We start from the raw sequence: 13,410 nt of genomic DNA on the forward strand, positions 1-13,410 counted from the left end.
AATTGTTTTTATCCCTTACCAGCAGATAGAGACAGAGAAGAAAAGATTACTGTATTGTTGGTACTTCAGTTATTGTGCCACCTGTAATCTCTTAGTAAATATGTAATCAAGCTAAAAAATTAAAACCCCCACTATCAAGCAGGGGAAAGAAAACACTGTCTGTAAACAAACACCCCACCTCCAATGAGAGAATTTGAATGCTAAAATCCCTAAATATGTACAAACTTACACAGCACAGTGTTCTTCAGAAACAAAGGGCAAGATTGTGAACTGATCTGGTAGGACTCAAAGAAAGAAAATTAGTAGGTAAGAACCAATTTTTCCTTCCTTATCGGTCCCCAGATCAGTCCAAATAGGATGTACCCAAGCTTCCTTAAACTGGACAGGAACCTGTTTGCAATACACTCTCAAACACCATAGTGTCTAGAGCCTGCACTTCCAGCCTATAATACTTGGAAAAAGTGTGTAAAGATGATCAAGTCGTCATCCAGTAAATCTTCAGTGGTAACACCAACTGACACTCTGCCCAAGACACTGCTTGCACTCTAGTATAATGTGCTTAAAGCCTTACAAGAACCTGCAGGCCTTTGCAAAGGTAAGTAGATGCTATTGTCTCCTTAATCCATCTAGCAATAGATGCCTTTCCCCCTGGTAACAACCACTGAATACAAAAAGATGATCTGATTTAAGAAGGGTCCTACGTAATCTAAGACATGAAGCTCTCGAGATTACATGGAAGAAGAATCCAACTTCATAAACACAGGCAACTCAATGGATTGACTTAAATGGAAGGAAAATACCACCTTTGTTAAAAAGGATGGCACCAAATCAACAGAAACCCCATTCCCAGAAAAATGAAGTAATGAATCCCTATACCACAAAGCCTGAAATCTGAAATATGACTTGCTGAACAAATAGCTACCAAAAACATTGGTTTCAGCAAAGATTCTTCAAAGATGCCCCTCAATGATTCAAAAAGGGGCCTACACAAGGCAGTGAAAACTAAATTAAGATTCCACAGTAGAACCACACACTGAATTGGGGGATACAATCTCACCAGATCCAGGTGCGAAGCTAGAGAGGCATTGTACATTTCCTCCTCTAACAGGACGACACATCCACTTGCACCTTGAAAGTTTAAGGCTAAACCTTTCTGCAAAAAGGATAAAATCACAGGAATTGAGGACTGAAGCAAGGAAACCCAACTCCTGACACCAGGACTCAAACTTCCAAACACTCATGTACACCAAGGAAGTCTGTCTCTCTAGCTTGCAAAAGGGCTATAATGACCTCTTTCGAATAGGCCTTTACTCTTAACCTTCTCTTTTCAAAAACCATGCTGTGAAACAAAAGCAATCAGCCTACTTCAAGAAAATCAGACCCAGATGCAGAAGACCATCAAGAACATAACCCTCTATCTTGGGTTATCTGGGCCACTACGGAGCAACAACAATCACCCTTCGATGCCTTTCTATGCACCCGACTACCCCCTTTTATCACAGGCAAGGAGGAAAGACATAAAGCAGGATCCCTCAAGGCCATAACTAAGGCAGGGCATCTAGACCCTCCACTTCAGACTCTTTTCTTCGACTGAAGAAATTCAGAGCCTTGACATTCCACTTCATCACCATCAAATCCAAAGGAAAATTGGTTTTTACCTGCTAATTTTCATTCCTATAATACCACAGATCAGTCCTGACTTCTGGGTTTTGTACCCCCGCCAGCAGATGAAGACAGAAGAAAAAAGGTTTAATTGATGCTGCAGTCTCAGTATTGACCTGTACTCAAGCCAAGATGATTAAACCGAAATAGTAATAACTAAGACTCTAAATCCGCCTCAATGAGCAGGGGAAAAGGTGAAACCTCCAAGGCGCAAAGAAGCAATAGTTTCCAACAACAAGGAGATCATCATTGAATCCCTCAATAACTCTGCATTATACATTAAATATCAGTATGAGCGGACTCCACTTCTCCAGGTAAGAATCAAATTTCCTTTCCTGTTCATATCCAGATCAGTCTAGACTCCTGGGATGTACCCAAGCTTCCATACACAGGGTGGAACTGAGACAGTCCCACTTGTAGAAAACTCTCAAAGCCCATGGAATCGGGAGCCCAGTCATCCAAATGATAATACCTGGCGAAAGTGTGCAACAATTTCCAAGTGGCCACCTGACATAAGCTTGCGGAGACACCTGGTGACACCTGGCCCCAGAAGGTCGCCTGAGAACGAGTCAAGTGAGCCCTCAAACTTTCTGCTACAAGACGATCCTTACAAATGTAAGCCGAGGCAATAGCTTCTTTTAGCCAACGGTCAATCGTAGCCTTAGACGCCTTACATCCTTTCTTCAGACCATTCCAAAGCACAAAGAGGTGATGTGACAAAAACAAACTATTCGTAACCTTGAGGTAGCTCAACAATACCCGCTGTACATCCTACACCAGAATTACCTGCCCCATTTATTGCTCTATCTGCCGAAGCACCTTGCCCACTATTGGCCATGGAGGAAATGTATGAAGAATTTCCGGAAGCCATGGAAGCACTATAGCATCAATGTTTTCTGCCCTATGTTCTCACCTGTGACTGTAAAAATGTGCCGCCTTGGCATTCTGCCTTGATGCCATTAGGTCCATGTGGGGCATTCCCCAACTAATCCGAATGAGACAAATTGCTTTTTCTGATAGCTCCCACTCTCCAGGTCCAGCCACCTCTGACTGAGAAAATCTGCTTGAATGTTGTCTATCCCGGCAATGTGAGACGCTACCAGGAGCAACCAAATCCTGGGCCTCCTGAGCCACCGCCTGACTCTTGGTTCCTCCCTGCCTGTTGATATAAGCCACCATTGCTACAGCTCCAGGCCAATGCTGATCTTTCAGAAGAAGCAGCTGCTCAGGCGAATCGTTTGGAGGCGGAGATCGCTTACAGCGCGGATGCTTTGTAAGACCTTTTGCGCATGTCGGCCAGATCTATGGTCTCTGTGGTTTCCGTGCGCTGTCTCCTTTGGCTTCGGAATTGGGCAGCGGAAGGTTCTTCTAAGGCCCACCTTGGCTCCCTTCCGTTCAAGGGGAAGTTGTTGTTTGGCAAACAGTTGGATGATCTGATGCAATCGCTCAGAGAAAACAAGGCTTTTAAGCTGCCTGAGGACAGGCCTAGGCCTCGGAGCTCCTTTTCCAATAGGACCCGGTTCCGGGGGAACAGGAAGTCTCGTCCAGCGAGGTCTTCAGGATCGTCTTACCATACAAGCTCGTCACGGCAGCCGTCTTGGCCTCAGTCCTTTCGAGGCAGAAGATTTGGGAAACAAAGTGGTCCCTCCATCGGGAACGGGGGCTAAGACTTCCCAATGAAAATCATTCGGTCCATTCCTCTCGGCAGGTTCCTCACCCGGTGCCAAACATGGGAGCCAGGCTGGCTCTATTTGTCGAGGAATGGACCAAAATAACGTCGGACCAGTGGGTCCTCACTGTGATAAGTCAAGGTTACGCTTTAGATTTTGTACAGATTCCTACAGACAAGTTTCTCGTCTCACCTTGCGAGTACCGAGAGAAGCGAGTGGTGGTGCAGGACACTCTACAGCGCCTGGAGGACTTGGGAGCGATAACCCCCGTGCCTCACGGGCAACAACGCAAGGGCCGATATTCCATTTACTTCATAGTACCCAAAAAGGAGGGAACATTCAGACCAATATTAGACTTGAAGAGGGTCAACAGGTGTCTTCGGATTCCACGCTTCAAAATGGAGACGATTCAGTCAGTTGTCACCTCAGTTCGACCAGGCGAATTCCTGGCCTCTCTGGATCTCACGGAAGCATATCTCCATATAGGCATTCAGTTGTTTTATCAGAGGTTTCTCAGGTTCTGCATTCTGGACAGGCACTATCAATTCAGAGCTCTCCCTTTCGGCCTCGCTACCACTCCTCGTATGTTTACCAAAGTGATGGTGGTGGTGGCGGCTCAACTCCAGAGAGAGGGGTTTCTGGTGCACCCCTACTTGGACGATTGGTTGATTCGGGCGAAGTCCAAGCTGCAGTGTCAGAAGGTGGTCACCAGGGTCCTCCAGCTTTTGCGCTCTCTCAGATGGGTGGTCAATCTTGCCAAGAGTCGTTTGACTCCTACTCAGTCCTTGGAGTTTCTGGGAGCGCTGTTCGACACAAGGCAGGGCAAAGTGTTTCTCACCAAGGAGCGAGAGGTCAAGCTACAGTGTCAAGTGAGGCACCTATTGTCCCTACAGATGCCTCAGGTGTGGGATTACCTGAAGGTCTTGGGCTCCATGGCGTCCATGCTAGCTTTGGTGCCCTGGGCCTTCGCTCATCTACATCCTTTGCAATCAGCATTGCTGTCCCACTGGAAGCCGGTGTCAGAACAATTCCATCTGCCACTTCTGCTCACGGACCAGGCGAGAGCCAGTCTCCACTGGTGGCTGGTGTCGGATTATCTGACGTGTGGAGCGTCCCTGGTCATGCCCCACTGCACGGTAGTCACCACGGACGCCAGTCTCTCCGGCTGGGGAGCAGTCTGTCTTGGACGTTCAGTGCAGGGACAGTGGTCAAGGGAACAATCTCAGTGGTCCAATCGCTTGGAGACCAGGGCGGTGGGCTCTGGCGCTGCAATCCTTCCTCCAGCTGATTCGGGGGAAGGCGGTCAGAGTATTGTCGGACAATGCAACTACTGTGGCGTACATCAATCTCCAGGGCGGGACAAGGAGTCAGGTAGTGGCGACGGAGGCGCAACGTTTGATGTGCTGGACGGAGCGGAATCTCAGCAACATTGTCTACCCCGGCGATGTGAGACGCCGCAATGTTCAGGCGGACTTCCTCAGTCGGCATCATCTAGATCCCGGAGAATGGGAGCTAGCGGAGGAAGCGTTTCACCTCATCTGCGAAAGGTGGGGCACGCCACACATGGACCTGATGGCCACCTTTCAGAACGCAAAGGCTCCGCGATTTTACAGCCGGCGGAGAGAGAGAGAGGGGTCGAAGGGGGTCAATGCGCTAGTTCTTCCATGGCCCACAAACGTGCTACTGTACGTGTTCCCTCCCTGGCCCCTGATAGGCAAGGTGCTTCGGTGCATAGAACTGCATCAGACTGACGTGATTCTGCTGGTGCCGGAATGGCCGCGGCGTCCGTGGATCTACTCCACTTGGCGGTCGAGCCGCCCCTTCGCTTTCGGGAGTCCACGGCTCTTCTTCATCAGGGTCCCATTTGTTTGGAGGCAGCGGATCACTTCTGTCTCGATGCATGGCTTTTGAAAGGCAACGCTTGAAAAATAAAGGGTATTCTGATGGGGTGGTAGCCACGTTGTTGAGGTCTAGGAAACAGTCTACATCCTTAGCCTACGTTCGGGTCTGGGCGGTGTTTGAGGACTGGTGTAGGGATCGCAGTGTGGATCCTACGAGAGCTTCAGTGTCCAATGTCCTAGCTTTTCTTCAGGCTGATCTCTCTAAAGGTCTCTCTTGTAGTACCCTTCGGGTCCAGGTGGCGGCGCTTGGTTGTCTTAGAGGTAAGGTACACTGGGTGTCTTTGGCTTTACACCCAGATGTCACTCGTTTTCTTCGGGGGGCTAAGCATTTACATCCTCCGTTACGCCATCCTTGTCCGTCCTGGAACCTTAATTGGGTGCTTTCGACCTTATGTTTGTCGCCTTTTGAGCCTATCAAGCGGGCGACGCTAAAGGATCTTACGCTAAAAGTGGTGTTTCTCATCGCGATTACTTCGGCTAGGCGAGTATCGGAATTGCAGGCTCTGTCGTGCAGGGAGCCGTTCTTACAGATCTCGGATTCACGGGTATCCTTGGGAAAGGTTCCTTCCTTTCTGCCTAAGGTGGGGTCTGCTTTTCACTTGAATCAGTAGATTGAACTTCCCTCCTTTCCTGAAGGGGAGCGGGCGGTTCCTAGGGCGAGAGATTTACGGAAACTGGATTTTCGCAGGGTCCTACTTCGATATATTGAGGTTACGAATCCTTTCCGCGTCTCTGACCATCTATTTATCTTGTGTACTGGTCCAAAGAGGGGATGTGTGGCTTCCAAAACCACGATCACTCGCTGGCTCAAGGCGGCCATTGGTTCTGCATACTTGCTGCGGGGGCACCCTTGTCCCTGTGGGCCTTCGGGCTCACTCTACGCGGTCTCAGGCCGCTTTCTTGGGCAGAATCTTTGCAGGTGTCGCCTCAGGAAATTTGTAGGGCGGCTACTTGGAAGTCGTTGAATACTTTTGCAAGACATTACCGCTTAGATGTTCAAGCCTCAGCTTCGGATGGTTTTGGTGAGGGAGTGCTCCGAGCGGGACTCGCTGGTTCCCACCCTCAGTAAGCTGGCTCTGGTACATCCCAGGTGTCTGGACTGATCCGGGTATGTACAGGGAAAGGAAAATTAGTTTCTTTCCTGATAATTTTCGTTCCTGTAGTATCATGGATCAGTCCAGGGACCCGCCCGTGTCTGTGTGTGTACTCGGAAGTAACGGAGAGTCCGCTCGTGGATTCATTTTTTCCTTGATATTTGTTGTATTATCGTTCACTCCTTTGGTTCTGGGAGTTTTGTTCCAGTTGGGAGTTTGAACTTGAGCCTTGTTTGGGTGAAACATAGTTAGGTAGTCTGGTTGTTTGTTCCATTCTGCTTTGACATTACGTAAGACAGAGGCTGTGGGTGGCACCCTGCTATATGTGGCTGATCCCGTCAAATCTTGCTCTGTCTCCATCTGCTGGTGCAGAGGCAAAACTCAGGTGTCTGGACTAATTCGTGGTAGTACAGGAACGAAAATGATCAGGTAAGAAACTAATTTTCCTATAGAGAGGAGTAACTTGGTAGCAGGGTGGTGCTTTATGTCCGGGATGGCACAGAGTCCAACAGGATAAAGATCCTGCAAGAGACTAAATGCATAATCAAATTTTTATGGGTATAAATCCCTTGTGTGTTGGGGAAAGAATATAGCGATAGGTGTATACTACCATCCACCTGGCCAAAATGATGAGACGGACAGTGAAATGCTAAGAGAAATTAGGGAAGCTAATCAAATTGGTAATGCACTAATAATGGAAAATTTCAATTACCCCAATTTTGACTGGGTAAATGTTACATCAGAACATGCTACAGAGAAAGTTCCTGGATGGAATAAATGACAGTTCTATGGAGCAAGTGGCTCAGGAACAGAATTGGAAGGGAGACAGTAAGTAAATCCACGGCTCTAGCATTCAACTTTCAAAAAGGAAGCTTTGAGAAAATGAGAAAAATAGTTAAATTAAAAAAACCCTGAAAAGTACAGACACAAAGGTTGAGCATGTGCAACAGGCGTGACATGGTTAAAAAAAAATCTTAGAAGCACAGATCATATATATTCCAGGCATTAAGGTGGAAGGTTAAACAAATGCTGGCATAGTTAAAAAAAAATGAGGTGGCTAGGTTAGCCAAAAGATCTTCATTCAAAAATTGGAAGAAGAATTCATCAGAAGAAAATAGTTAATTGTAAGACACTGATAAGATAGGCTAAGAGAGAATTTGAAAAGAAGTTGGCACAGAGACAAACTCATGCTAATAATTTTTTTAAAAATATCTCCAATGCAGAAAGCCTGTGAAGGAATCTGTTGGTCTGTTAGATGACCTAGGATTTTAAAGTGGCACTAAGGGAAGATAAGGCCATCATGGAAAGACTAAACAAATTCTTTGCTTCAATGTTTACTGAAGAGGATGTTGGGGAGAAACCTGTTCTGGAGACTGATTTCAAGGTTGAAGATTCAGATGAACTGAACCAAATCACAGTGAACCTGAAAGATGTGGTAGGCCAGACCGACAAACTGAAGAGAGTAAATCACCTTGACCGGATAATATACACCACAAGGTTCTGAAAGAACTCAAAAATTAAATTTCAGACCTATCATTAAAATCATCCATTGAACCTGAAGACTGGAAGGTGGCCCATGTAACCCCGATATTTAAAAAAGGCTCCAGGGGTGATCCGGGAAACTATAGACCACTGAACCTGACTTCAGTGCCTGGAAAATTCAGATAGACCTGGTTTAATGGGACACAGTAAGCATGGATTTACACAAGGAAAGACTTGCCTCACAAATCTTCATTTTTATGAAGGGGTGAATAATCATGTTGACTAAGGTGAACCAGTAGATGTGGTGTATTTGGATTTTCATAAGGCGTCTGACAAAGTCCCTCATGAGAGGCTTCTAAGAAAACTAAAAAGTTATGGGATAGGAGGCCATGTCCTTTTGTGAATTGCAAACTGGCTAAGATAGGAAACAAAAGTAGGATTAAATGATCTGTTTCACGGTGGAAAAAGGTAAACAGTGGAGTGCCTCAGGGATCTGTACTTGGACTGGTGATTTTTAATATATTTATAAATGATCTGGAAAGGGGTACCACGAGCGAGGTAATCAAATTTCCAGATGACACAAAATTATGCAGAGTAGTTAAATCTCAAGTGGATTATGATATATTGCAGGCGGACCTTGTGAGACTGGAAGACTGGGCTTCCAAATGGCAGATAAAATTTAATGTGGACAAGAGAAAGGTGATACATATAGGGAAAATAACCCTTGCTATAGTTACACAATGTTAGGTCCTATTTTAGGAGTTACCACTCAGGAAAGAGATCTAAGCGTCATAGTGGATAATACATTGAAATAGTCGGCTAAGTATGCTGTGGTGCACAAAAAAGCAAAAAGAATGTCAGGAATTATTAGGAAAGTAATTGTAAAACAGTGGATGTCATAATGCCTCTGTATTGTTCCATGGTGAGACCGCACCTTGAATACTGTATGCAACTCTGGTTGCCATATCTAAAAAAAATTATAGTTGCACTGGAGAAAGTGCAGAAAAGGGTGATCAAAATAAGGGATATGGAACAGCTCCCCTATGAGAAAAGATTAAAGAGGTTGGGGCTGTTCAGTTTGGAGAAGAGACGACTGAGGGGAGATATGATAGAGGTCTACAAAATCATGAAAAGATTTGTACAGGTTAATAGAAATCAGTTATTTACTCTCTCAATAAAATAGAAGGAATAGGGGGCACTCCATGAAGTTAGCAAATAGCTCATTTAAAACAAAAAAAAATATTTTTCACTCAGCACAAAGTTAAGCTCTGGAATTCATTGCCAGAAGATTTGATTATAGCAGTTAATATAACTGGGTTTAAAAAAGGTTTGGATAAATTCCTAGAAGAAAAATCCATAATCTGCTGTTAATCAATAAGGAACAGTAGCTTAAGATCTATTTAATGTTTGGGTACTTGTGACTTGGATTGGCCACTGTTGGAAACAGGATGCTGGGCTTGATGGAACCCTTGGTCTGACCCAGTATGGCATCTCTTATGTTCTTTTGCCCCCAAAGAGAACTTGTTTTTGTAAAATCTCCTATTATTCAAAAAATGGGAATGGATGGGAAAGGATCTTCATCCACCCATCGGCCTGTCTTCCTGTAATGTATGCCCTTTGGACTTTCCAAGATGCTTTACCAATTGCTCCAAGTCCTCACCGAACAGGAATTTGCCCTTGAGCCCTAACTGCAGCCTGGACCAGCCAACCAGTTTCTCAACCAAAGCAGTCACTTGATCGACACCGCTGACATCATAATCTTGGAAGACATTCTGATTTAAGTCATACAGGGCATCTACTACATATACCACTGCTGTTCTCCAACCACTCTGCCTGCTTGTCTGCAGAAGCAGAGGTAGGCTCCTTCATCTGCAAGTGCTGGACCAACGCAAACAAGCTCTTTTCATAAAGCTACTACAACCTGCAGCGCGTATACCTAAATTCGAAACCCCAAAAATCCTCGAGATGGACTTCCAATTTCCAGTCCTGAACATTTTTCAGCGTGGCTGAGTCAGCTACCAGAATGGTGGTCTTCTTGGTTCCTGTTGACACCAAAGCATTCACCTTTGGCAGCATCAAAATCTTGAGCATCTCTTCGGGCAATGGATATAATTTAGCTATAGTTCTACCAACCTTCAGGCTGTTTTCAGGAGTGTCCCACTCCCTGAACACCAATTTCCTTACAACTTGTGGAAAGGAAAAGCCTTTGCTAGACCTCACAAACCAAACATAACAGGGTCCGCTCCTTCCTGGTCGGACTCAGTCTGTGGAACCTTGATACTCAGCTCCTTAAGAACATGCAGAATCAAGGGTCACAGTTCTTCTTACGGAAAAGATATGCCACCTTAGAGTTGTCCCCTTCCGCAAGCAGGACCATCACCTGGCCCAGACAAGTCCAGAGCAGACCCTGCCCCAGGAGAGTCATCTGGTGAAGTCTCCGAAACCTCAGAGCCATCAGAGTCCTCCCTGGAATTATCCACGAAAGTCAACATTCCCAAAATCTTCTGGACACTAACCAACCTCCTCTTCCTGGAGACCATAGCCTTTTTTTTAATCAGATGAGAAAATCATCCTTAGGGAGATCCTGGGAATGAGACCTATCACCTGCTTTCCTGGCCAAATAAGCCTTGTGCAACAGCAAGATGAAATCCAAAAAAAGGCAGAGGAATCATCTCAATCCTCCCCAAGCTGGTCCCTCCTCTGACTCAGAACTGTACTGTTTAGCCTGCCCAGAGGACAGCACTACATAGCCAATAGAAGAGGAAGCCAAAGGAATGCTGGGAGACCACTGAAGGTAGAAAAGGCACAGTTTGGCTGGCTCTGTCTGGGTGTGCAGGGCAGGGGTGGCCAGGAGTCTGAGCTAGAAGCCAGGAAGAGAGGAGTACATCTGGCACCCTGCATTCAGTTCTTCTCCTGAAGAGCTAATTACCGAGAGGGAGAAACAGAAGTCTGTGCTCTGAAGAAAGAGAAACAGCCAGCTATTCTTGCTTCACAGCTGAGCTATATGTAAATTCCAACATGGGACAGAGGAGCTCCAGGTGCTCTACATTCCAGCAACTTATGGAAAAAACTGTGGGAGACATGAATCTCCTGGAAGTGCTGGTGTACCTAGATGACCTCATTGTCTTTGGAAAGACATTAGAAGAGTATGGGGCCAGGCTGATGAAGACCCTGCATTGGTTGGAAGTCCAAGGGCTCAAACTGTACCTGATAAGTGCCAGTTCTGTCTGCCTCAGGTGAAAATGTGGGGCATATTGTGTTGGAGAAGAGCATTGCTACTGACCCTGACAAGATTGTAGCAGTGACTATGTGGTTGAGGCCTACCGATTTGAAGGCCCTGAAATCTTTCTTAGGATTTTGTGGCTACTACAGGAGATTTATTCAGAACTATTCCTCAATAATACAACACTTGACGGATCTAACAAGGAGTTATCCCCCAGAAAGAAAAGATAAGACCACAGTCCCTGTTTCAGGAGTGAAGTATTTCAAGCCCTCTGAACCTTTCGGTGCCAGGTCGATCACAGACTGCAAAGAGGCTTTCAGAGAAAGCATTTAATCAACTAAATCACACTACTGTGTTATCTTTTACTGACAGCAATCTGCTGTATGATGTTAAAAGAGGGGCTTGTCCTCTATCTAATTACAGAATGAATACCAGCTTCAAACGATAATAAAGAGAGAGGTTTATTAATACAGATAAGTAAATAGAGGAAGGCGGATAATTCCTCTAGGAGCAGAAAAATACAGAAAGAATTTAGTACAAGCAAAGGTGTACAAGGTCTGTTTAAAATCTGCTCAGAGATCTTAACATGTGCATCAGCTTATAAAGGGTCTGGGGTCTGCTATTATCAGTCATCTGCATAATCCACACCCTTTACCTTTAATAGCCAATCGATATATATTTTAACATGTGTACTTTAGCTTGCTCTTACTTATAGGCCACAGGCCTCTTCTTATCAGTTAGAATAACAAACTTAGTTCCATCCTTCCAGGAATGATGTCATCTGTGCTGGATAATTCTCTGGCAAGTTCAGTAATCAGTGCTTCATAGTGCTATAACTACATATATGCAGGATATATGCAGTGCACTATTCTACATAATCCTGAACACTGAAGCTAGCCTGAAGGGGTTGGGTGCACTACTATACCAAGAGCACTCCAACTGCATGCGGCCTGTTGCTTTTGCTAGAAGGAAGCTTGACAATCTGCAAAAAAGTACCCAGTGCATCAGCTTGAATTCTTATATTAAATGGGCTATAAAACTGGATGGTTTAATTGTTAATTTAACCGAAGAAATGAGACAGGTTAATATTTACTTAAAGGAGAATATAGGGAAGACAGAGGATCAGCAGAGAAAGCTCAGTGAGTTGGATAATCGTTTAGTTAGTATAGGAAAATTTCAAGAATATCAGATTAAAAGTGAAATTGAAGTTCAGAAAAGGATGGAAAATTTGGAGAACACTGTCAGAGCTTTAAATTTAAGAGTAACCAATTTCCTTATACTAACACATATTGGTCCGATTGAACTATTTAAATCTTATGTAACACAAATTCTTAAAATACCTGATCAATGTTATCCAGTGATTGTCAGGGCCTTTTATGTTGGGGTTAAGAGAAAAGGGCAAGAAGAATTAGATCAAAGACAGATTATACATATAGATAGAAAAGAAGAAAAGTCTGATCAAAAGCAAGGTATAGAAACATCAATAAATGTTTCGGATTTGTTACAAAAATCCCAAGAAGGTATGGAAGTCAGAAATAGAGGTACTCTGTTAATTCAGTTTGCCTTCATAACTGACAAAGATATCATGAAATTCTTTTTCCGTAACAGAACTAAAACATTTTATGGACAAAGAATTTGGATTTTTCCCGATTTAATAAGAAATACCTAGCTGCACAGGAAAAAAATTTTAGCTTTAAAGGTTATAGATAAAGGGTTTTTTTTGTTTTGGTTTTTTTTAAATTAAAATACCCATGTAGATGTGCAGTCAAATTGGAGGGAAAAGATTACTCTTTTATGGACCCTGAACAATTGAAAAGTCTTCTCGGGAATTAGGATAATTGGTGTATAGAATAAGTTAGGGGTATCATTGTACCTTTTCTAAGTGATTAATTACAATATAGAAATTTGTTGCTCATTTTTCCATCTGTTTCAGGTAAAGAAGGATTATCTTATTTTCCTGTGTTTAGTCAGAACAATAGTATAATGAATGTTGATTTTGTTTTCCTGCCTTGATTGATGAGATTCGTATTATTTGCTATACTGGTTCTGTAATTACAAACAAGGTATACTTGTAATAATATTGTGAAAATTCATAAATAAAAAAAAGGGCTATAGTGGGAAAATTCCATGATTACCTATATGATGCCAAGTTCACTGTATGCACAGATAATCCATTGACTTATGTACTCACCACTGCTAAGCTCAATGCAATAGGGCACCGATGGCTGGCCACTTCAGCAACATATAACTGATTTAAAATATCATCCTGGTAAGGCCAACTTTGATGCTGATGCTCTATCATGAAGGGTCTCTACAGTAAGGAAGGCTCAGACCAATGGATACAGGTGCTAGAGGATGGCATAAAAGCCTTGTATCAA

At 44.2% G+C, this 13,410-nt stretch overlaps 1 protein-coding gene across 2 annotated transcripts in view; it reads right to left on the bottom strand.

The window, feature by feature from the left end:
* Window positions 1–13,410, bottom strand: part of ALS2 (alsin Rho guanine nucleotide exchange factor ALS2) — a 282,347-nt gene that overhangs the window by 89,148 nt on the left and 179,789 nt on the right. The window lies entirely within an intron of this gene.

The sequence above is a fragment of the Rhinatrema bivittatum genome, chromosome 6 (assembly GCF_901001135.1).
Source record: "Rhinatrema bivittatum chromosome 6, aRhiBiv1.1, whole genome shotgun sequence".
Taxonomy (NCBI): Eukaryota; Metazoa; Chordata; class Amphibia; order Gymnophiona; family Rhinatrematidae; genus Rhinatrema; species Rhinatrema bivittatum.